Here is a 26,410-nt window from a genome sequence, read left to right on the forward strand (position 1 = left end):
AATTTCCACCGCCAGAGGGAGATTTTTTTAAAAGCGCTCTTTTCAACCCAACCTATCTTTACTTTATTGTAAGTGTAATATTGTATTGATTTTATTATAGTTATATATTCTAATCTGTAGAGATAAGAGTTAAGGTAACTTTAATCGACAATAATTAATAGCAAAACAAGTTTTCGCTTTACAATAGTAATTTATTTTTTCTCAAATTACACTGTTACATCTAGTAACAAGTTGATGAGCACCTTAAATTAAATAAAATACAGACAGCTATTACATTGATCGCTATTTAAATTACAACGAACGATTGTTAAAAGTACATACTTAATAACATCAGTCATATTATTTCATAACATCCAACCTTCAATAGAACAATGATGAACTACACTCATACAAAAATATACTTTCCATGATAATGGCTCCTACACCGATTTCGGTGACGATGGCTTCTTCTATTTAAATCAGGCCAGCTAACGCAGGAGAGAAGTGCCCTAGTGTGTGCGCAGTACATGCACTGTCTACCTTTACTATTATGACCTAGAGGGAAAGATGATCGATTGACGCAAGATCAAGCGCTGCAGGACTTTCCACGGTATTCCTATATTAAGAGCTAGGTCTAGTCCAGAAATAGACTTAGATCTAGATAATAGGGAAGGGGACGGAGGCGAGAACACGGAACACGCTGTCTCGTAAATTTCTTGATAATGGATATGTCGCAGGCGGATTGTATAATCCGCCGTATTACATTACGGCTAGCTGTTATAAAAAACGAGGCCGTTTTGTAATGAGGCGATTTGACGATTAGCTGGATTGTTATAGCGATACGTTCTTTAATAAGGCGGCCAATGTTTAGCCGCAGCCCGCATCGTACTGTACTTTTCACGTACCGTAACTTTCTTTACTGTTTAACATTGAGAATAATAGAAATTCTTTAATTGCACCTGAAAATTGTTCTTAAAATTACTGTTTTCTTTGTTTAATTCACTCAAAATTTCACTATTTGGCAACACATTTTCGGTATCCAACGCCATTGTTGTTGTTGTGTCACAGGTATCGCCACGAGTGTTAAGAATCGGAAATAAAAACTGTAAAAGAGGCGGCTAATGTTTCGTTTATTACATTATGGCTAGCCGTTTTGAATAACGTAACGAACACTTTCCGGCGGTTTTTGATTCAGCCACATTCAATCCGGATTCCGGCTAATCGTAAAACCGCCGAATTACAAAACGGCCCAGAGGCCGTACCACGAAATCGTTTTGAGACTCAAACAATCGTACGAGAATACCGGACGCGGTACTCTTACGAAGGTGAAATAACGTTGACGCAGCATACTCTTTCGATTGTTTGAGTCTCAAAACGGTTTTGTAGTAGGCCGTCTGCTTTCGATAACAGCTAGCCGTAATGTAAAACGGCAGATTATACAATCCGCCTGCTACATATACAGCTAATATAGACAGATTACTAAAATATGCCACATTGGACAGTCTTCCCATAAGAGCTCCCCAGACTGCAGACTTTTAGCCGGCCGAGTAATTATTAGTCTAGCGGTTCCTACTTCATAGTTCAAAATTAGGGGCAAATGAGCAAACGGGTCACCTCATGGAAAGCAACTACCTACTATCAGAAGAGTTGCGTTGCCGGTCTATTATTATTATTATATCAATAAGCACAGCTTATAAGCTGATGCGTGTGTATCATACGATTTAAAGTTTGTCCAGTCTGTTCTTTAGAGAATTCACTGTAGGTGCCATTATTATATTTTCAGGCAGCTTGTTCCACTCAGAAACTACTCTATTAGGTAATCTATACTAATATTATAAATGCGAAAGTATCTCTGTCTGTCTGTCTGTCTGTCTGTCTCGCTTTCACGCCAAAACTACTGAACCGATTGCAATGAAATTTTGTACACAGTTATTCTAGAGTCTGAGAAAGGACATAGGCTACATTTTGATGTGGGAAAATATCTTATTTCCATGAAAATATCGATGAAAATTACTTCGCATTGCGCGTGGCCAGCGCTCATCCCGGGGGTCCTGGGTTCGAGTCCCGCAGGCGGAACAAAAAGTTTTCAATGTTCCTGGGTCTTGGATGTGTATTAAAATAATATTTCAAAAATCTTAAATATATTTTATGTATAATATTATAAAAAATCCAGAAATATATCGACGCGATGCAATGAACATTTTAGTTCTAATACGATTCAACAGATGGCGCTTTTTTTACTTCGTTGTAACATAGAACTAATCATACTTATTAGTTATTATGTTTTTGTTTATAGTTTTTAATATGTTAGAATATAATGTTTAATAATATTATCACTTGCTATAATAATAATCAATCTATCTTATCTTATAGAACTCCTACTGCATTTCTAAGGAGTTCGAGTGTGTTGTGTTGGCCTATATTCCATCCAGAAAATATATCAATGCAATCAACATTTTAATTCTAATATATGAAAACAGATGGCGCTTTATTTTTTACTTTATTATTATAATTTATAACAGAACTAATCATACCTACTTTATTATATATTATTGTTTTTATTCATAACTAGCTGTTGCCCGCGACTTATAAATACTGCGAAATATACTGCGAAAGTATCTCTGTCTGTCTGTCTGTCTGTCTGCCTGTCTGTCTCGCTTTCACGCCAAAACTACTGAATAGATTGCAATGAAATTTTGTACACAGTTATTCTAGAGTCTGAGAAAGGACATAGGCTACATTTTGATGTGGGAAAATATCTTATTTCCATGAAAATATCGATGAAAATTACTTCGCATTGCGCGTGGCCAGCGCTCATCCCGGGGGTCCTGGGTTCGAGTCCCGCAGGCGGAACAAAAAGTTTTCAATGTTCCTGGGTCTTGGATGTGTATTAAAATAATATTTCAAAAATCTTAAATATATTTTATGTATAATATTATAAAAAATCCAGAAATATATCGACGCGATGCAATGAACATTTTAGTTCTAATACGATTCAACAGATGGCGCTTTTTTTTAACTTCGTTGTAACATAGAACTAATCATACTTATTAGTTGTTATGTTTTTGTTTATAGTTTTTAATACGTTAGAATATTATGTTTAATAATGTTATCACTTGCTATAATAATAATCAATCTATCTTATCTTATAAAACTCCTACTGCATTTCTAAGGAGTTCGAGTGTGTTGTGTTGGCCTATATTCCATCCAGAAAATATATCAATGCAATCAACATTTTAATTCTAATATATGAAAACAGATGGCGCTTTATTTTTTTACTTCATTATTATAACAGAACTAATCATACCTACTTTATTATATATTATTGTTTTTATTCATAACTAGCTGTTGCCCGCGACTTCGTCCGCGTGGACTTTAGTTTATAGCGCGCGGTGTCAACAAAATTTGTGTCAAATTTAAAAACTTTTTAAAACCCTGGTAAGTGGTACCCCTCTTAGGGCCGCGCAGCGCGCTACACCGGAATGGCAGCGCTGAAAGTGCTCGCCTCGCCGCTGCCATTCCGGTGTAGCGCGGCCCTTAAGAGGATACAACAGCGGCTAGAGAAATGAAAAAAAAGTACGTGTAATATCTATAGCTGTCTCCCTTACCTCAAGCCTATACCGCAGAACGCGATAGAGACAACTGCAGAAAATCCAGAAAATCAACGATTCGTTGTCCCCTGATTCCTTCTCCAAAACTTAACCGATTTAAGTACTTTTTTCATTAAAGATTAAAAAAAGGCTTGAGCTGTGTTCCTATGTTTTGCTTTTTTTGTATAATCTAGCCAAATCTGTTTTCTGGACGTTTGAACACAGTGGAAAATCTGGCCATTTTTTTGGGTTTTTGAACGTTCATATCTTATTTAATAATTAAATTATGAAAAAAAAATAAAACATAGGGACATTGTATTAGTGGCCGTAGATATTCAGGAAAAAAAATATAACTCTACTAGCATTATCCAGGGAGGAAACAGGGGACAACGTTTGTATGGAAAAAAGGGCGGTGTGGAATCCTCTTAATTAATCAAAATACCCAAAAACAGCTGTGCAGTGTGCACATAATCTGTACTAATATTATGAATGCGAAAGTATCTCTGTCTGTCAGTCTCGCTTTCACGCCAAACGCCAAAACTACCGAACTGATTGTAATGAAATTTTGTATACTGATAGTCTAAAGCCTGAGAAAGGACATAGGCTACTTTTTTACTGGAAAAAAGGGTTGTAAGGGTCGTAAATTTGTTCAAAAAATTCATAATAGATGGCGCCGTGCGTCTTCTACATCGCACTGACGCTTGCTCAAAAGTCTTTCTATAACAGGTGGTATCATCTTACATTTAAGTCTCGATTTTTTTCGATTGTTATATCTATTCTACGGTATTAAATAACTCAGTACTTTATCTGTGCAGGCAGTGACGTAACCTTAATACCAAATTTCACCAACGACTGTTAAAGTTAATGCTCGAATTAGTATCACATTAGCTGTTTCGTTTTTCATATGAATGAAAGAGAAGACAGAATATTTTAACAAGCTGTTAACACTAACAGACGTTGGTGAAATTGGGGCTAAACCTATCAATGATAAATAGTTTATGGGTAAAGTTGTGTAATTGGGGGGCTAAATAAGCTTTAAAATTTGGCATAATATATAAAGTTTAACATACAAAAATGAAGTACTTATTGTTTGCACACTGCACAGCTGTATTGATTTAATGGGTACCAGGGTTTTTTTATAAAAGCTTTTGACACCAATTTTGTTGACATCGCGCGCTATAAACTGAAGTCCACGCGGACGAAGTCGCGGGCAACAGCTAGTACACTAATAAAACACACTTTTCTTGCACTTTTTCCACTATATTAAGATATTATTATAACTTTTAACAAATAACACGACCGGTTTCGAAATTATTCATCATCAGGTGTAAGTTTAACGTCGGTAGGTACTTTTAAAAAATTAAATATTATCAAAACAAACATTAGGGTTGTCAGCATCGTGGTACTTTTTACAATTTGGTAGAATTTTTATTATATACTACTTTGTAGCTTGTCTCTGAATTTTTTCGAGTAGTTGGATATCTTTTTTAAAGTATGGATTCCAAACCACAAACGTATACTCCAATAGAGGTCGAATGTAAGTTTTAAATAACAACAAGAATGTTTCGGGTGTGAGATGTTTGAAAGATTTACTGACCAAAAAGAGGAGCGAGTTGGCTTTTTTAGCAATTGCTGTAATATGTGTTTCCCATTTCAAATCCACACTAATAGTGACACCTAGATCGTTCTGGGTCTCAACTGACGCTAGTTGTTGCTGTCCAAGAAAGTATGTCCTATGGGGATTTTTCCTTCCTATGTGTAATACATTACATTTTGAAACATTAAGACTGAGTAACTATTGTTCTATCCATGACATTATAGAATTTACAATTTACAATTTACATTATACAAAGCATTTTGTAATGCTTGGTAGTGTGAATCGGGATTGGCATAAATCTTCGTATCGTCAGCAAACATGGAGAAATACATTTTAACTGCACATCTTAGGTCTGCCACATAAAGTATAAAGAGAAGTGGTCCGAGTACGGAGCCTTGAGGTACACCGCTCAGCACTAAGCGTTGTGCGGACAATTTATTTCCATACTATCGTCAGTAAACGATGATCATAACAAAATAATATACTTACACCGGTAAAATATGAACATCATTCAGACTGCCTTCACAGTTCACATTAGTACGCTATGCTCGCTATTCGCTAGTCACTAGACTAGAGTCACGCGGCTGTCGACCGGTGGACTAGGTACTAATATATATTCTGTGACTCTGTGACGGCGGTCGCGCTGCTCTTTATAGTATAGAAGTCGCGCTGCCGCACTACTGGCGTTATGTGAAAGAACTCTAAAAATATACACTATATAGAATTGTATTCATGTACAACTGCTTTGAACTGGAATGTTTTGTCAAAATTAATTTCGCACGACAGGTTCTAAAGGTGCAAGTTTCCAAACAAGTTTTTGGCCGAGATTGTTGATTTAGCTTCGAAAATTCACAATCTAAAACACAAATGCGATACCAAATATGTGAATTAAATAAATAAACATCAACATCATCACCGATTATTCAATCTGCATGAAAACTTTCCATTTATACGAATACTATCAGCTTTATTCATATTTTTAATCCCCGACAAAAAAGAGGGGTGTTATAAGTTTGACGTGTCTGTCTGTCTGTCTGTCTGTCTGTCTGTCTGTCTGTCTGTCTGTCTGTCTGTCTGTCTGTCTGTCTGTCTGTCTGTCTGTCTGTCTGTCTGTCTGTCTGTCTGTCTGTCTGTCTGTCTGTCTGTCTGTCTGTCTGTCTGTCTGTCTGTCTGTCTGTCTGTCTGTCTGTCTGTCTGTCTGTCTGTCTGTCTGTCTGTCTGTCTGTCTGTCTGTCTGTCTGTCTGTCTGTCTGTCTGTCTGTCTGTCTGTCTGTCTGTCTGTCTGTCTGTCTGTCTGTCTGTCTGTCTGTCTGTCTGTCTGTCTGTCTGTCTGTCTGTCTGTCTGTCTGTCTGTCTGTCTGTCTGTCTGTCTGTCTGTCTGTCTGTCTGTCTGTCTGTCTGTCTGTCTGTCTGTCTGTCTGTCTGTCTGTCTGTCTGTCTGTCTGTCTGTCTGTCTGTCTGTCTGTCTGTCTGTCTGTCTGTCTGTCTGTCTGTCTGTCTGTCTGTCTGTCTGTCTGTCTGTCTGTCTGTCTGTCTGTCTGTCTGTCTGTCTGTCTGTCTGTCTGTCTGTCTGTCTGTCTGTCTGTCTGTCTGTCTGTCTGTCTGTCTGTCTGTCTGTCTGTCTGTCTGTCTGTCTGTCTGTCTGTCTGTCTGTCTGTCTGTCTGTCTGTCTGTCTGTCTGTCTGTCTGTCTGTCTGTCTGTCTGTCTGTCTGTCTGTCTGTCTGTCTGTCTGTCTGTCTGTCTGTCTGTCTGTCTGTCTGTCTGTCTGTCTGTCTGTCTGTCTGTCTGTCTGTCTGTCTGTCTGTCTGTCTGTCTGTCTGTCTGTCTGTCTGTCTGTCTGTCTGTCTGTCTGTCTGTCTGTCTGGCGGTCTGTCTGGCTGTCTGTCTGTCTGTCTGTCTGTCTGTCTGTCTGTCTGTCTGTCTGTCTGTCTGTCTGTCTGTCTGTCTGTCTGTCTGTCTGTCTGTCTGTCTGTCTGTCTGTCTGTCTGTCTGTCTGTCTGTCTGTCTGTCTGTCTGTCTGTCTGTCTGTCTGTCTGTCTGTCTGTCTGTCTGTCTGTCTGTCTGTCTGTCTGTCTGTCTGTCTGTCTGTCTGTCTGTCTGTCTGTCTGTCTGTCTGTCTGTCTGTCTGTCTGTCTGTCTGTCTGTCTGTCTGTCTGTCTGTCTGTCTGTCTGTCTGTCTGTCTGTCTGTCTGTCTGTCTGTCTGTCTGTCTGTCTGTCTGTCTGTCTGTCTGTCTGTCTGTCTGTCTGTCTGTCTGTCTGTCTGTCTGTCTGTCTGTCTGTCTGTCTGTCTGTCTGTCTGTCTGTCTGTCTGTCTGTCTGTCTGTCTGTCTGTCTGTCTGTCTGTCTGTCTGTCTGTCTGTCTGTCTGTCTGTCTGTCTGTCTGTCTGTCTGTCTGTCTGTCTGTCTGTCTGTCTGTCTGTCTGTCTGTCTGTCTGTCTGTCTGTCTGTCTGTCTGTCTGTCTGTCTGTCTGTCTGTCTGTCTGTCTGTCTGTCTGTCTGTCTGTCTGTCTGTCTGTCTGTCTGTCTGTCTGTCTGTCTGTCTGTCTGTCTGTCTGTCTGTCTGTCTGTCTGTCTGTCTGTCTGTCTGTCTGTCTGTCTGTCTGTCTGTCTGTCTGTCTGTCTGTCTGTCTGTCTGTCTGTCTGTCTGTCTGTCTGTCTGTCTGTCTGTCTGTCTGTCTGTCTGTCTGTCTGTCTGTCTGTCTGTCTGTCTGTCTGTCTGTCTGTCTGTCTGTCTGTCTGTCTGTCTGTCTGTCTGTCTGTCTGTCTGTCTGTCTGTCTGTCTGTCTGTCTGTCTGTCTGTCTGTCTGTCTGTCTGTCTGTCTGTCTGTCTGTCTGTCTGTCTGTCTGTCTGTCTGTCTGTCTGTCTGTCTGTCTGTCTGTCTGTCTGTCTGTCTGTCTGTCTGTCTGTCTGTCTGTCTGTCTGTCTGTCTGTCTGTCTGTCTGTCTGTCTGTCTGTCTGTCTGTCTGTCTGTCTGTCTGTCTGTCTGTCTGTCTGTCTGTCTGTCTGTCTGTCTGTCTGTCTGTCTGTCTGTCTGTCTGTCTGTCTGTCTGTCTGTCTGTCTGTCTGTCTGTCTGTCTGTCTGTCTGTCTGTTTGTCTGTCTGTCTGTCTGTCTGTCTGTCTGTCTGTCTGTCTGTCTGTCTGTCTGTCTGTCTGTCTGTCTGTCTGTCTGTCTGTCTGTCTGTCTGTCTGTCTGTCTGTCTGTCTGTCTGTCTGTCTGTCTGTCTGTCTGTCTGTCTGTCTGTCTGTCTGTCTGTCTGTCTGTCTGTCTGTCTGTCTGTCTGTCTGTCTGTCTGTCTGTCTGTCTGTCTGTCTGTCTGTCTGTCTGTCTGTCTGTCTGTCTGTCTGTCTGTCTGTCTGTCTGTCTGTCTGTCTGTCTGTCTGTCTGTCTGTCTGTCTGTCTGTCTGTCTGTCTGTCTGTCTGTCTGTCTGTCTGTCTGTCTGTCTGTCTGTCTGTCTGTCTGTCTGTCTGTCTGTCTGTCTGTCTGTCTGTCTGTCTGTCTGTCTGTCTGTCTGTCTGTGGCATCGTAGCATCCAAACGGTTGGACCGATTTTGATCTAGTTTCGTTTGAAAGCTGACTTAATTGAGAGTGTTCTTAGGTATAGTTCATCATCATCAGCCTGCTCCGTGCTAAAAAATCGTGGTTCATCTGGTTCGTGAAGGGCCGATTAGCAACTTGCAGTCGTTGGGTGGGCATTATTGCATTCTAGTTCGTGACATTTATGAATATTTACACATTAATGGAAAGTTGACCTGGTGCTGCAGCATCACCTGGTAATCAATAGGATACCCAACTCCTCACCAACTTAGAGCAATGGTTTCGTGTTTGGGCTCATTTTAATTGCGACAACTAGTAAGACGTAGATAACCAATAAATTTTTGCATGCTGCTACTGCAGCATCACCTGGATTCTGTAGGATAGGAGTCGAGCTCCATATGAACCCAAAGTGGAGGTTTCATGTTTGAACTCAAATTGACGGCCTCATCCAAAAGGACATTCCTAGATAGTATTCATTGGGATATAATATGATCCTGTTGATAGGAATTATTCTGCACTATAACCAACACAAGTTTAAAAAGCATGAAATAAAATTAAATTAAGAAATATAAAAAAACCCCCGCCAAACAACTTTAAAAAGTAATGAAATAATATACTTTACTGACTTTAAGTTTTTCATAATTCCTAAGTGTAAAGTGATATTTTAGTCCATAATTGTTGTCAAGGTGTGTCGGGGGACCGCTAATGTAGATGTTTGATTTCATATAATATTAAATAGTTTAAGGGTCAGTTTTCAGCAAACCAAATCGAGACAATCAGTGACATGGCGATACAAAATGCAAAAGACACTGTTGGCGGTCCCCCGACACACCTTGACAACAGTTATGGACTAAAATATCACTTTACACTTAGGAATTATTAAAACTTAAAGTCAGTAAAATATATTATTTCATTACTTTTTAAAGATGTTTGGCGGGTTTTTTTTAAATTTCTTAATATCCTCACTTATTGTAAATTAACCCATCAAGCCCCATAAGCTCACCGTTGGGGGGCTAAATAAGCTTTAAAATTTGGCATAATATATAAAGTTTAACATACAAAAATGAAGTACTTATTGTTTGCACACTGCACAGCTGTATTGATTTAAGGGGTACCAGGGTTTTTTTATAAAAGCTTTTGACACCAATTTTGTTGACATCGCGCGCTATAAACTGAAGTCCACGCGGACGAAGTCGCGGGCAACAGCTAGTTAACAATAAATTTCCAAGACTCCACGATCGAAGGATTAATACTTTAAATAGGAAAGTGTATATCTATCTCTCTTCAATCACAATCAATCATTCAATCAAATAATTTATTAACAGAATGGACTATATACAAATTTATAATTTATTTATTTTTAAATACTATGACGTAACTATCAAATGACTTTAATGTAGGTATGTTTTTGACTTTACTGTTATAATATTATGTTAAAATATGTAATAAGATCTTTTAAAATAAGACGTAGTTACTTAAGGCACGTTGCATGTTTATTAGAATAAGATCTAAAGAAAATTTTTGGAAATAATAATTAGACAATATTTCCACGCCAATGAGGCAGAAATTTTGATACCATACATAAATATTAAGAACCATTGTTAAACAAATTTCCTGGAAATAAATACTATTCTATTCTATTCTAAAGATGGTCTTACATCTTATAGTTCTCTCTTTTTTTTTTTATTAGGTTCACAAAACAAGATACAATCTATACTAATATTATAAATGCGAAAGTATCTCTGTCTGTCTGTCTGTCTGTCTCGCTTTCACGCCAAAACTACTGAACCGATTGTAATGAAATTTTGTACACAGATAGTCTAAATACTGAGAAAGGACATAGGCTACTTTTTAACTGGAAAAAGGGGTTGTAAGGGGGTGAAAATGCGTAAATTTGGTCAAATTAAGTTAGTTCCAAAAATGCAAAACAGATGGCGCCAAGAGTCCCCTAGATCGCGCTATTGCTTGCTCATGCGTATTTCTATAAGAGGTGGTACCATGTTGAGTTGGACTTTTCGATTCTTTCGATTGTTACACACGTTACTAACTTATAACTCACCTACCAACTTAGATATCAAATTCAAAAACAACAGCGCCAAAACTACTGAACTCATTGTAATGAAATTTTGTACACAGTCTAAAGCCTGAGAAAGGACATAGGCTACTTCTTACTGGAAAAAGGGGTTGTAAGGGGGTGTTTATGCGTAAATTTGTTCAAATTAAGTTAGTTCCAAAAACTGGAACAGATGGCGCCAAGGGTCGCCTAGATCGCGCTATCGCTTGCTCATATGTATTTCTATAAAAGGTGGTACCATGTTAAGTTAATGTTTTGATTCTTTCGATTGTTATACATGTTATTAAATATCTCACTTACCAACATAGATATCAGAAACAACAGTCTACCAATAATAAAATATACTAAATAGTTTATGGGTATTGGGCAAAGCTAAAGTTGTGTAATGCATTATGCAGCTAAGTTGTGTAAGTAGTAACGCTAAATAAGATTGGTATAAAAAAGTTTAATTAAAAAAAAAATCATATTACGTGCACACTACACGGCCGTTTTGGGTATTTTGATTTAAGGGGTACCAGGGTTTCGAAAAAGCTTTTGACACCAATTTTATTGACACCGCGCGCTATAAACTGAAGTCCACGCGGACGAAGTCGCGGGCAACAGCTAGTTCACAATACATGTAGCCATAAATAATTAAGTATAAAACGAATAATGCCAGAGAATGTATCTCTCTAAAAAGTGAACACCACATGCACATAACAATTAGAAATTGTGTCAACTAACTACTATTTTTAAACACATATTTAGTTAGAGTTACTTACAAAGAAAAAACAGTAATTACCCTAGCCGAAGATCTCCTTAAGAGTCTTTTTAGACGAGACAAGAGAACCAGAGAATATGTCATAGGTCATATTGATAGCATTACATGATGAACACATGCGATACAAAGGGCCATGTTGTCCTAAATTTGTCCTGTATGATGATAGAGAAAAAGTTTTACGATGTTGGAAACGACTATCCACTCTGGGTACGCTAAATGACAAGGATTCCAGCAAATCAGGCGCATCGATCAGTCCATGTCTAACCTTGTAAAGAAACATCATATCCAGCATTTTGCGGCGCGCTTTTAACGTCGATATTTGGAAGTGATTTAGTCTGTCTTCATAACTAAAGAATCTTCTGCACGTAGGATTATTGAAACATAAAAAATAAACAAAACGTTTCTGTATCCGCTCGATGCGATCACAATGCGTCTGATAAGTTGGATTCCATACCGGTGAACAGTATTCCAGAATGCTTAAACATTAGCAAATAACTTGAGCTGAAGAAAATAAACACTGGAAAGTGGAAAGGACTTTTCCAGTAAAAATGTAGTTTTCGGGCGCCCTATCAAAACTATCAGGCGTACTTCTAGGTGCAACGAATTGTAGGCATCATAATATTAATTATATTGTTAAAGTAATAATAATAATACTCCCCACACCGGTTTCGGTGACGGTGGCCGGTTTTATTGAAACCAGACCAGGTACGCAGGAGTAATTTTATAGTGCCCAAGTGTGTGCGCAGTACACAAGAGCACTCTCTATTCCTTTTACTCTCATAACCCAGTGGGACGGAAGACCGACACGACCGGCGAGAGATCAGGCGCAGGACCGACTTTTTACATGCCCATCCGACGCATGGATCATCTTACTTGTCAGACAATCAGGTGATCAGCCTGCATTGTCCTAACCAAACTTGGAAATAACATTGGAAACATGTTATTTCCAAGTTTGGTTTTTTTCGCGCTATTCGAACCCACGACCTCCGGAGTCGAGAGCGACGCTCTAACCACTAGACCACGGAGGCGTTAAATTCTATTGTTAAAGTAACACACGTTTGTTTAAATAAATAAATAAAAATAATGTGAATGTTTAAAACCATATCAAAATCGAATCGACGTATTCAATAATTACAACATAGTATTGAATATTGATAAACAAACTTAATGGAACATAATATTATGCGACACAATACAATCAAAGTCAGTAGATTTGCGACATATTAGAACTTTCAAATGTTACGCTCTATTTGAAGGGCCAGTAGTGTTGCCTCATAAGTCACATTAGGCCCTTAGAGAATGCAATTTATAATATTTTGCTCAATATCCTCATATTGGAGTTACAATTTTATAGATTTTTATGTACAGTTTCGAATAAAGTCGACAAAGAAAAAGTCGGTTCTGTTTTTGAGTGTACCTACTACCTATACCTAGGCACATACAGTCCGTCAAGAACACTGAGATACATGGGCGTATATATAGCTTTGATAAGGGGGGGGGGGGGGGGATCCCTAACGTAAAAAAGCGGCCAAGTGCGAGTTGTACCGCACCGATTTTAATCGGCGAGGTACATATATTATTGTCGAAATTGGACAAGTAAGATGGATAGTCCGGACCCCCAGGAAACCCCCCTTATATACGCCCATGCTGAGATATTATACTTAAGTACCTCAGTGGTCAAGAAAGAGTAGACGCAGTACAAAATTTTCTAAACGTAATCACGCTAAAACGGTGGTAGTTAGGGTTCCGTACCCAAAGGGTAAAAACGGGACCCTATTACGGGCTGTATCTCAAGAACCGCTATAGCTAGACTTCTGAAATTTTCACAGATTGTGTATTTCCGGTGCCGCTATAACAACAAATACTAAAAACAAATTCAAGTTAATCTTTAAGGGGGGCTCCCATACAACAAAAGTGACTTTTTTTGGCCTTTTTGGCTCGTTATCCATAATGGCAACATGTAGACACTTTAAAATTTCACAAAATCCTTTATTATATTATGTGAACTTTAATATTTAAAAATAAAATAAAATAAATAATAATTAATAATTCCCATACAAAATCACAATTTTTTTCCTACTTTCGCTCTATAACGGTACGGAACCCTTCGTGCGCGAGTCTGACTCGCACTTGGCCGACTTTTTCTCTTTGTATTTCCACATAGAACGCTTTAAATACACATTAAATATTGTCACATTTTTATTTTTTATAATAAGGATTTCATATTTTTTAATGAATTCAAAATTTTGTACAGCATCTAGTATCTACTCCTTTTTGACAAACTATATTACTAATTAAGTCATAGTAAAAAAATGCGGTTAAACTTTTCTAAGCCCTTTCTTTGAACAGATTTTTCACACACCATTAAGCTCAAGACGAATTGATACTATGTGTAAGTATAAATTAACAAGTTACACAATGATTATATACTTACTTACATTCATACAGTTATTATAATAATTGTAACGAGTATGATTTATAATTAAATTATAATATATACCGGTCGCAGGCGGACACGTTTTTGTCATACATAATACATTATATTATGTGATATGATACAGTAGAAGTAATAAATGTAATAATAATATTACAATATGTTATTCAACAGTGTAGGACGTAGGGCTACCAACGCGGCGTCTTGTCTAATGTCTCGCTCAGATTATATGTTGCCAACTCTTTTTTTCCGGGATAAAAAGATATATTTTCCTGAGACTCAAAGTATCCCCATACCAAATTTCAGCAAGATCGGTTCAGCGGTTTGGGCTGAAAAGGTAAGACAGACAGACAGACAAACAGACACGCTTTCGCATTTATAATATTAGTAATTAACGACTCCGTGATCTAGTGGTAAAGAGCGCGGCTCTTGACTCGGAGGTCGTGGGTTCGATTCCCGCGTTGGAAACATGTTATTTCCAAGTTTAGTTAGGACAATGTAGGCTGATCACCTGATTGCCCGACAATTAAGATGATCCATGCGTCGGATGGGCATGTAAAAAGTCGGTCCTGCGACTGATCTCTCGCCAGTCGTGTCGGTCGTCCGTCCCACTGGGTTATGAGAGTAAAGGAATAGAGAGTGCTCTTGTGTACTGCGCACACACTTGGGCACTATAAAATGACTCCTGCGTAGCTGGCCTGGTTTCAATGAAACTGGCCACCGTCACTGAAACCGGTGTGGGAGCTATTATTAGTAATTATTAAGTAAGTATGGATTAGGAACATAAAAATATTATTCTCAAACGACACTTGAACTAACTGTCTTTGAGCTGTACCGGTTTTTAGTAAGACAAATTCAAGACAGAAGTTTATGTTTTACAAACTGAAAATTTTGAAGACTTTAAGGGCCTGTTTCAACACTTCCTGATAAGCGACTGATAGGCTATCCACCACTTAAATTGGCAGATTCAGAATCTGTCAAAAAAGTTGTGGATAGGCTATCAGGCACACTTTATCATGAAGTGGTGAAGCAGGCAGGGCAGGGTTTCTTAAGGTGGGGTACGCGAACCCCTAGGGGTTCGCCATTCCACGGTATGCAAGGGGTTCATTCAGGGGGTGATTATTAGAAATGTCCATAGATGCAACTCACAGCTGAAAGGATTTCATTAATTACTATGTTTGGGTGCTGGGTTCGCTGTCACCTCGAAATTTTAACAGGGGTTTGTACCGGTGATTTTTTTTGTATATTTTAGCCTGTTTTGTTTCTGGGTATTTGAACAGAGGAAAATCTGGCCATATTTTTGGGGTTTTGGACGTTCTTATCTTTTTTAATAATAAAATTATGAAAAAAAAAAAGAAAACATAGGGACATGCTAATAGTGGCCATAGATATTCAGGAAAAACATCATAACTCTACCGGCATTATCCAGGGAGGAAACAGGGGACAACGTTTGTATGGAAAAACGGCGGTGTGGTCTCCTCTTACGGCCGTCCCCAATATTTGATCTATCTCTGGTTTTGCCCTACTAGAGATAGGAATAGCTCACATATTTACGGCCGTTCCCAATATTTGATCTATCTCTGGTTTTGCCCTACTAGAGATAGGAATAGCTCACAATTGACATAAAATATATGTCTCTAATGTCTAATGTGAGCTATTCCTACCTCTAGTAGGGCAAAACCAGAGATAGATCAATATCTAACGGCCGTTAGATATTAGAGACATATATTTTATGACAATTCACTGTTAGCTGCGATCGGTTGTATATCAAACCAGAGATAGATTGAATATTGGGAACGGCCGTTAGTCCGTCACTGGTCATTTAGTCCGACCGTAGTATAAATAAGTTGAGATAATCTCACATGAGGTAGCCCTAAACAATTATTCATAGTCAATAACCTTGCCATATTTTTTGCATTCATATTAATTGATCGGATAAAACGTGTCGACTGTCGACTCCGTTCACGAGTTCGCCACGAGCGCTCGTTAGCTTGATTTGTGGCTTACAGTTCTATTTGACGAGCAAAAAGATACCAAGGTCTAAATTCTAAATGGTTAAGAAAAATCCTGAATAGTTAGTTGTTTGACTGGCTGAGTACTGACTATGCACGACAAGACTTCGCTCTCCGTCCGTCTGTCTGAATCCAGGCTGTATCCCAAGAACAGTAATAGCTGAAGTTGATTTTTTTACAAAATATGTATTTCTCTTGACGTTATAAAGAACAAAAATAAAAAACAAAGTAAGTAGGTAAGTAAAATGTCTGTTTAAGGGGCGCTTCCATAAAAAAATATGCCTATTATTGCTATATAGTGGTACAGAATCCTTCGTGAGCCAGTCCGTCTCGCACTTGGCCGTTTTTTATTTATTTATAATACAGCACCTAATTACAGGGTCGTTTTATCAATATGAATTTGAAACCGGTTTGTAAACTAAAATACAATAAGACGTGTTGTAAATTGAATATTGATGTGAAAATATACATAGATATCCATGACACCATTGTACTAAATAATCGGCCAAGTGCGAGTCGGACTCGCGCGCGAAGGGTTCCGTACCGTTATAGAGAAAAAATGGGGCAAATTGTTTTTTGTATGGGTGTCCCCTTAAATATTATTTTTATTTTGTTTTCAGTATTTGTTATTATAGCGGTTACAGATATACACAATCTGTGAAAATTCAGAAGTCTAGCTATAGCGGTTACAGCCTGCAGACAGACGCACAGACACAGAAATTTTCACAGAATCCCCCATTATAATATGTACGTACTTTAATAATCTATACATCTATACGTCTATATATTTATATATCTATACATATACATACATACATATAAATAAAATTGGAGTGTCTGTTTGTAACATTGAAAGAATCGTTTTTTACTAAATGCATATGAATGTACGTGGAACCTGTTTAAGCGGGATCTGGCTTAGCGAGAAACCTCTATTATTGATAGTTGCAATGAGGTCCCGGCAGTATTTCATTAAATTACCTCTGTTAATAGATTTTTAAAACTGATTAAATGAAATTTGAATTCTAAGAATTTTCGATATTTAACTCTATAATTAAGACTCTGTAGCTTATATACCTGTATAAGTGAGACAAATTACGATCAAGTTTGTTTGTTTACATACATTTCGCGTCGCCTATTGTGCATGCGTTTTTGTCAGTACTATCTCAGTTTTTGATCTCAAAAAACAAGGGAATAAAAGAGTAAAATATGTTGAAACGTAAATATAAAACGTTATCAGTATAAACGTCTATCAGATTAAGCATAATCTGATAGACGTTGAAATAGTGGAAAGTCGCGTGATGAACTGTGTAGGGATAATAACCAAAGTAGACCCTGTGTAAAATTATTAAAAACAACGAGGAAATTCGGCCTCAGTGTATTGATGGAAAACGAAAACTAAAAAGAATACAGAAAAAATAAAAGCTTTTAAAATTGAATAGCGATACATATTGACCTCTGAGAGTGCCGGCCTCTGTAAATGAGACACCCATAATTTTAACCTGCTTAATTGGATAACTGGACTATTGGGAGCCCTTAATAATTGGTATAAAAGTCTTGGTCCTTTGAGATCCCATTTAACCAGGTTTCACTTTATAGGGTACAGATACCAAAAAAACATTTTTTACAATTTTTGTCTGTATGTCTGTTTGTTCCGGCTAATCTCTGAAATGGCTGGAGCGATTTTGATGGGACTTTTTTGGGCACATAGCTGATGTAGTAAGGAATAACTCAGGCTACTTTTTAATCGACTTCCGAAAAGGAGGCGGATATAATATTTAACCTTTTTTTATAAAGAAAAGGGATTTTTTTCTCTTTTTTATTATCTTTGTTATCACATTTTGCTGACGCGGACGAAGTCGCGGACAACAGCTTGTTAATAATAAAATTAAAATAAAATAAATCTTAAGGGGGGCTGCTCCCATGAAGTATTAACTCCGTAGGGGCTCCCATACAAAAACACAACTTTTGGCCAATTTTTCCTCTATACGGTACGGAACCCTTCGTGCGCGAGTCCGACTCGCACTTGGCTGTTTTTTTTAGTATTCAACTAGTAGCCTAGCCTCAATAAATGGACTGTCCATCTCAAAAAGAACCGGCAGCACCTCAGCTGTTGTTGAGTGGCGTGCCTCAAGGGTATTAACCGAGGCCGCTACTTGTCTACCTCTATGTAATAGCTCCATTCGGTAATAATATGTAATGTCTTGAATTACATAACGACATAAGAATCTCTTAGCTCAAATTTGAAATTTCCTTCAATGTACAGCTTTGGCAAAGATTGACTTGACTGTAGTCAGTGGCGGCCTTACCCATAGCGAGGCCCCGGGCGGAAGGTCAGCAAGGCCCTGAGCGGCAGATCTTTGCGAGACCCTTTGTCATTCAAAAAAATACCTTGCTTGCAGGCCCCTGCAAGCGCGAGGCCCTGGATGATCGGCATCGCCCTGATCGCCATCCCCTAGGGCCGCCACTGACTGTAGTTTCTTTTTTTGCTGTGGCTGTTAGGTTTTACTAGTACCCGAGCGCGGCTTCCACCGCCGTTGTGCTGCAGTTGTCCCAGAAAACGGCCAAAGATACTGATCACACATTATGAGTTATGACAAATTAAGAAATCACAATGTGCGCGCACAGCTTCTTCAGCACGTCTAAGGCAGAGTGTCCTAAAATTTTTGGATTGAACATGCAATATTCACAACTTGTTGTCCTTAGAGTGTCTAAAAATGTCATAACTCATACGTAAGAAGTTATAATGTATAAAGTACTAAGTAATAGTATTACTATTTAGTAATCTGCAGTGAGAGTTATTAGTTCTGCACGATAATCAACAGACAACAACAATGATTTTGTCTTGCGATAACGATTATGTAGGTGGTAGGGTAGTGAATAGTTTTATCTGGTACTTGTCTAAAATGTCTTCGAGTTATAATATATATCATATTATAACGTAATGTTCATTGTTATCAGAGCCAAGAATATCAAGAAAATCAACTATAATATTTTCGCCTACAGGTAGTTGGTTAAAAAGACATATAATGGCAATAGATGTTGAATCATGAATGCCTTCGCATTTTCGTTAGCGTTTGATGGAAATTTTAAAATATATTGTACTTGCCTTTGCTATACATTCATGGGCGTACCCAGGTTCTGGGCCAGGGGGGGGCAAATTACCCAGGTTCTGGTGCCAGGGGGGGGGGGGGGGGGGGGCAAATCACCCAGGTTCTGGGCCAGGGGGGGGCAAATCAGATTTTTCATAAGCTAGGTGTTTATAAAGAATAAAAAATTAATAATTTTTAGTTGTAAAAATATTGTATTGCAAACAAATGGCAAAAATTCGTTCTTATTTTTTTATTTTTATAGATAAAAGTACTAGATAATATACTTAGTAGGGACGTCCACATGATCCAGGGGGGGGGGGGGGGGCAGCTGCCCCCTACCCCCCCTGCCAACACCCCCCCCCCCCCCCCCCTCGGTACGCCCATGTATACATTATACAGTATAAAGGCCCATGTACGCTGGTGGCAAGCGGTCAAGTATCGGCTGGCAAGCTAGCACTGGCTACGTAGTAGATCACTTGCCAACAGCCGGCATCGCCATTATAATGTTAATAAGACGAGAAATTATGTTATATTTATACAAATCATTAAGCTGCCAAACTTTTATATTACATCATTCTTAATAATTAATTATTATTATTATTATTAGACAAACTTCTTCATAATTATACAATGTCTTGTCTTAGTCTAATACTATAGAAGGCAATAAGGCATTTACTAAAAAAAATCGGCTTAAAAAGTACTTTGAAATCAGAAAATCAGTGCCGGCTCTAGCAATACCAGCGCCGCAGAGTGGGCCAGATTTTGTTACGAAAGCACAAAAAGGGGCGCCCTGGGCGGTGGCCTAACCGCGCCCCCCTTTTAAACTCGCTACTGAGCAGCTGAGCACTGACATAAATAATATAGATAAGCTATTTTCAGGATATTATGTATTCTCTGCGCGTATTCGAACGGTCGGCGATGAAAACTGCCACTACTAGAGCACTAACAACAATATAGTGCAGGTAAATTACCGTGACAACATCATGACCTTCTGAGAAATGGCGTGACAAGATTTTGAATCGTTTACTTCGATCTAAATATCGAAATTTTGTATGTTGTATTTAGGCTTTTGTCACAGAATATATAAATATTACTGCTTTTGTGGTTCAATTCAGGGGAAAACCTGTACAGTATATTATATTTATGAAGAACACACTGCTCTAGTCATATTCGATGGCGGTGCAGTGTCCTCTGTACATCGTTGAGATATGTACATCTAAATTCTAAGCCACGATCAGCAAATTAGAGTCATGCCAATAATTAGATGAAACCTTCGTCAACCTTTGTCCAGCAGACTGGACACTTTGTTAAATAATATTATGTCCAGTATTGGTAGCTATAATGCTACCAATTTAAAAAGACATACCTAATTACGAATACATAATTTATCACATTAATTTCATGTCAAGCACCCATTAATTTGTTACTAAATTTTTGATTACATAGAAATCAAAACCAATTGATACAAACTATGTACTAGCTATGTACACTGTACAGGTACTCTGAATCTAAAGTTAATCACTTATATATACAAAATTGAACTTTTTTTTCACCTTTCAATTAAACACTTTATTTTCATAATGCTTTAAGGTTACTGAGGACGAAAACACAAATATCTATATATATAAAACTCAAAGGTGACTGACTGATTGACATAGTGATCTATCAACGCACAGCCCAAACTACTGGACGGATCGGGCTGAAATCTATATATATAAAACTCAAAGGTGACTGACTGATTGACATAGTGATCTATCAACGCACAGCCCAAACCACAGGACGGATCGGGCTGGAATTTGGCATGCAGGTAGATGTTATGACGTAGGCATCCGCTAAGAAAGGATTTTGATAAATTCCAACCCCAAGGGGTTCAAATAGGGGATGAAAGTTTGTATATAATAATACTTCTTAACGCGAGCGAAGCCGCGGGCAAAAGCTCGTATATAATATTTTTAGAATAGCTCTTATTTTGGAAATATGTAACCTATTTAAATTTAAGTAATGTGCCACACTACAAAAGATTTTTTTTCGAAAGAAAATGGTTCTTTGTTACTTTTTAATTTTTATATAAAATTAAGAATAACTTATTATATTAATGAGGTTTCACACATTTGAAAACTTTCTTTTAGTTAGGTAAGCCACCAAAATATATCCAATTTATAGAGCACTAAAATGTGGTACCAACGATTTGTCTTGGTTTCTAATTTCAATTCCAACATAATGGAAGTAAACTGTTACTAGTCATGAAGTACTGAGCATCATTGGTTAAAATAAGTCATCTTATCAGTTATCACACATGTATCAGAAATTAGCAGCACTAACATTTACGCGACATACTAAAAATTGTAGATTATACACAAGATAGATTATACACAACACAAATGTAAAATAACGACAACAATTTTTTATTTTCAGTGTTGAATAGCTTTGTCCATACTGTGCCTTTTTCTGTTCGTCAAGGGCATGCGTTATAGCGCAGTCAACAGCGACCGTGAGGCATGCCCGCGACGCATGCCCTCTGACCGTATCCAAAACTTCAAAAATGAAAATATTGGCGTTGCGTTCCTTGACGCATTCAATTATTGAATGCGCCAATATGAAAGTTGATGACGAAAATTGAAAGTGCACAGTGTGGACATAGCTAATTTAACACAACGTTAAGCAATTTTTTTTTCTAACCAATGCATAATCAATTATGGTGAATTTTAGCTCTAGCCTCTACCCGTGATTATACCAAATATGGCACAAATGCACAATACTAGCTAACTTTGAATTTTAACTTATTTATTTATCTTCGGGGAGTGGAATACAATAAAATCACTTTCATGTGGACCAGACCAAAATCTCAGAGGCGGATTAACTTTTCTTGTACCCTGGGCGCGGTGTATATTGTTGGGACGAAAAAACATTACATTAATTTTAAAGTCCGAAAACATTTTAAAATGCAAATTTTATTTTCATGATTATTAATATTACAACAATAAGGACCTCTTTTAACCACGTTGAAGGCCAAACGTGCACATTCTTCAAAGTTCAAAACAATAATCGTAATTTATCAATATAATACAACTTGCACGTGTTTCAGTATTGTTTAGAGATGAAAACTGTGTTTGAAATATTAATATAAATAAAAATGAATTTTCAATTTTGTCACGCTAAAACTCGAGAGCAGCTGAACCGATTCGGGCTGATTTTACTGTCGAAATTTTTGTTGAAGTCTAGGGATAAGGTAACGCTTATAAGTGATATGAAAGTCACCGGGTCATCTAGTTTGAATATTTATGGTAACAGTTATTGTAGTCGATAGGGTCAGAATTTTGTATAAAACATAATTTTGTTCAGAAAAAATTAAAAATAGCGAGGAAAACAAAAATATATGCCAAGAATCCAGTTTAACATAACATATTATGTATACTCTTATAGCAACATAATATTTGAATGGCGGTAGATGGAAGGAAACATTAAGGACAGGAAAGTATTATCTCGAAACCTCAAGTTCACTGCCTGTTTTGTGAAGGTAACATTGTAAAGATACTGTGAATACCGAGTAAGCCCTCATAGTAGGTTGCTAATGGCGGCCTCGAGGTTAGTCATGGGCTGTGGTAAAATCGTTTGTTAGGCGGCAAGGTTTATATTTTTATGGCTACTTCAAAGAAAAAAAAACAGAAGCCGTGTAAGAATTAAGATGACTTAAGTAAACTTCGCTAAAACTTGGGTTAAATCGGCTTTCCTTGTTGCGAAAATGTTGCAGCTTGCAGCCATCTAGACAAGTAGGCAGTAGCCAATTCGACGTCTAGGCCGTTAATCAGCTTAATAGGAATGAAATATTCCGTTAGAAGAATACTAACAACAGCAAAAAAAACTTGGTACTGATTAGCATCTAATTTTCAAAAGATCTGAATATAATTTAGCCGGGCTGGTGTCCTATTGGCTGCCCAATTCAAAGTGGTGGCTACAACAAATAATAACAAATATTTTTTTTTCATGAAATAAGAGGGCAAACGAGCAAACGGGTCACCTGATGGAAAGCAACTTCCGTCGCCCATGGACACTCGCAGTATCAGAGAGCTGCAGGCGCGTTGCCGGCCTTTTAAGAGGAAATAGGGTAATAGGGGAGGGTAGGGATGGGAAGGGAAGGGAATGGGGGAGGGTAGGGAAGGGAATAGGGTAGGGGATTGGGCCTCCGGTAAACTCACTCACTCGGCGAAACACAGCGCAATTCAATTCAATTCAATTCGTTTATTTGCTATAAAAGTGGTGAATACAGTAGATGGTAATGATTATTTTTTTCATTAAGATCTAACACTTTTAGCTATGTATAAAATAGCATGCAAATATATATTTAAATTATAATCATGTACAAAAATATGTTTTACATTAAAAATATTCAAATTAATTTTATACATAAGTTATCAATCATCATTAATTTTGTACATAAGTTATCAATCATCATAAATTTAAAAGCAAGCGCTGTTTCACGCCGGTTTTCTGTGAGAACGTGGTATTTCTCCGGTTAAGCCGGCCCATTCGTGCCGAAGCATGGCTCTCCCACGTATAAAAAATAGTTATTGTATTGAAGCGTTAAACTAATAATTATTAGATCGTTATAGTCACGACATCAAGTTGACAAGTATCGTATTTTGACTGATTTATTATTTCGTGACAAACTAAGCATATAAGGAATTTTAAGTGGGAGTCAGTCGTGTAGGTCTTTTGTTTAAAACTTTACGGTCAGTTTAGCTTAACCACAGTTACTTGTTTCAGTGATGAATAATAATTATATTGTGCAATGGGGTGACTGACATTTCTGAGACGAATTTTATTTTTTTAAGCCATAAGTAGTTCCGAACCTTAATTTATAGTAATGTTATAGTAATATGTACGAAAAAATTCTGATCATTTTTTTGTTTGTCCAAATTTAGGGTAATTTTTGCGACTTTTATTGATTTAAAATAGTTTCATGTTGCTGATTAATGATTTTAATGAGCAAAAAACGATTTCGTAGTTTTAATTTCGACTATTTTTAATTTGCAAATGAAAGTTTGCCTAAGAGGTTTCGAACAAAAACATATTTGTTAATCCTTGGACAGTTGTTTAATCAAAACCTTATACAACTGTCTTTCTTTAAAAGTATCAACAATACATTAATTATATTATCTGTGTGAAAAGTTAAAACAAATCTTAATTTTATGTCCAAGGTTCACATTTTTACCGACAGGTCGCCAAAATACTCTTTGGCAGTTCCTATTTGCTTCTTTGCCAGTTTTGATAAACAGTTAGAAGAACAGTTACCTACTAGAAATTTTGTTTATATACTTATCGTTTATTTATTTTGATAAACTCAGGTTCGTTTTGCGTGTTGAGTAGGTACTTATTAATTAATTTGATTTATAATTTGATTTTTTAATAGTACTTACTATTAAAAAATCAAATTCTGAAGAGATTTTTTTGACCTCCGGTAATTTTTAAGGTGCCCCAAGGTCCAGGGGCTAAAGGCTAAATCCGACCCTGTATATGCGAGGCTTTCCAGCCTTGACATTAAATTTTAGTTTTATATACAGGATGTAACAAAACTAAGCGATAATAATACTTTAGGGCGTGTACACTGTACGTGTTCCTTGTAGAGAGTTTACTGTGAAAGCAGCAGCGCTAAAAGACCTTTTTTTTCACTTTTGTATGGGGAAGCTCGTTACGCTGGGGCGCTTGTCCAATAAAGTTAAAAAAAATGGTCTTTCAGCGCTGCTACTATCACAGGTTTTAGTAAACTAGGAGGGAGTTCCACATACTCCGGCCGATATCCCCAATTCGCCGGGGATACGTAAAGCATTTCCCCATGTAAAAAAGGCTCTCAACTTCTAAGTGTGCCAAAGAATAATAATTTATGTAGGTACCTAAAAAAATGTTATGTCTTAATAACTTTATGAGTACGAGTCAATCTCGAAGGCAAAAACCATAATCATACCGGCATATTTATAATTACCATAAAGTTAACAATTTAAGTAAACTCAAGGCTAGTTTTTATAAGCAAAATATTGCTAGCAATATCAATACATGCCTAATTACTATGTATCAATTCTCGTTCTATTAGTTATCGACCTCAATCATAATTTGAAAAATGATAATGTATAATTACCCTCAAGTTAACAAAAAATATATTTTTAATCCAATTTTGATGTTAAATAGAAAAATTATCAAAACAACTTACCGTTACACTTAAGTATAATAATTAAATCCTTTCTCCAAATTTGAATTCACCGCAACACTTATCACGCGCGAATTTTTCAAAATGGCGACGTGGTGCGCGCGCGCATTCTGAATCGCGACTGCGGCAAGTGACAGTGGCGCGCAGAAAGTGTCAGGTGGTTGCTTAATTGAATCGATATTGGACAGAACTTCCTTTTTGCTGCCTTTTGCTCGCAGTTGCTGGTTTCTCTGCGTCTGTGACACATTTATGGCGCTCATTTAGGAAAATCGCTATAACAGCCAAAAGCATTTTTTTTTCTTTAATTATATAAGTAATGCTTTTTCTTGATACGTCTTTACCTGGATCATACCAAAATGTTCGTTCACATTTGATTGCAACATGACTGTTGAGTGTTGCTCATGTTTTAACATTGCAGTTTGTCAGGTTGATTATTATAATTGTTATTTATTACAAAATAAGTTTTTGTAGCATTCGCATACCTACTCATTTAATTTCTTTTAGAATTTAGAAAAACTTTAGTTTTTTTCGAAGCCTATAACAATTGGGACGAGAATCGAGTATATCTATTTCGACTTGCCTATCAGAATAATATTATTATCATCTTTATTTTGCGTTTGCTTACAGCCAACGCGTCGGTGCAAAATAAATCATCAGGCCGCCGGAGCAGCAAGAATATTTCGGCTTAATTAATTTTATTAATTTCAGAAGCGTAGCTAACTCTATAACAGCCATATCAATAGGGCCCCGGCCTAGGGTCCAGGCTTACAAAGCGAAATGTAGAAATTAGTTTTTATTTAGACACTGATTATATTATTATTTTTAGAATTGGTAAAATAGTTAGTCTTACGATTGTTTTCGTTCCTTTCTTGAAGGGTTCTCTTCAGTAGTACCGAAGACAATATTTTTGGTCACGTGCGTGGTGCGGTGAGTTACATGAGTTGTATACTATCGTGTAGGTAACGTCTTACATCAATCATCAGTTCACCAGTAATGCGTAGTCATGAAGAAGTTATAAGCAGGTTTACGTAATTTGGTTCTTTTTGTTCCTGAATCCTAACTTTATGAAATGTTAAAATTTTGACTGTAATTTTTAAACGTATTCTTTTTTAGAATGTTTTGGTTCTTTTAAA

General features: G+C 37.4%; 1 protein-coding gene across 2 annotated transcripts in view; it reads right to left on the minus strand.

Moving 5' to 3' along the window:
* LOC121733136 (cationic amino acid transporter 3) overlaps window positions 1-25,407 on the minus strand; it is a 44,394-nt gene extending 18,987 nt beyond the window's left edge. For both annotated transcript variants that reach the window (XR_006036505.1, XM_042123302.1), the window contains exon 1: window positions 25,281-25,407. The gene's annotated coding sequence lies outside the window, so the exon portion shown is untranslated. The remainder of the gene's footprint in view (window positions 1-25,280) is intronic.
* Window positions 25,408-26,410: the final 1,003 nt, after the last annotated feature.

Source organism: Aricia agestis, chromosome 13 (assembly GCF_905147365.1).
Source record: "Aricia agestis chromosome 13, ilAriAges1.1, whole genome shotgun sequence".
In the NCBI taxonomy this organism is placed as follows: Eukaryota; Metazoa; Arthropoda; class Insecta; order Lepidoptera; family Lycaenidae; genus Aricia; species Aricia agestis.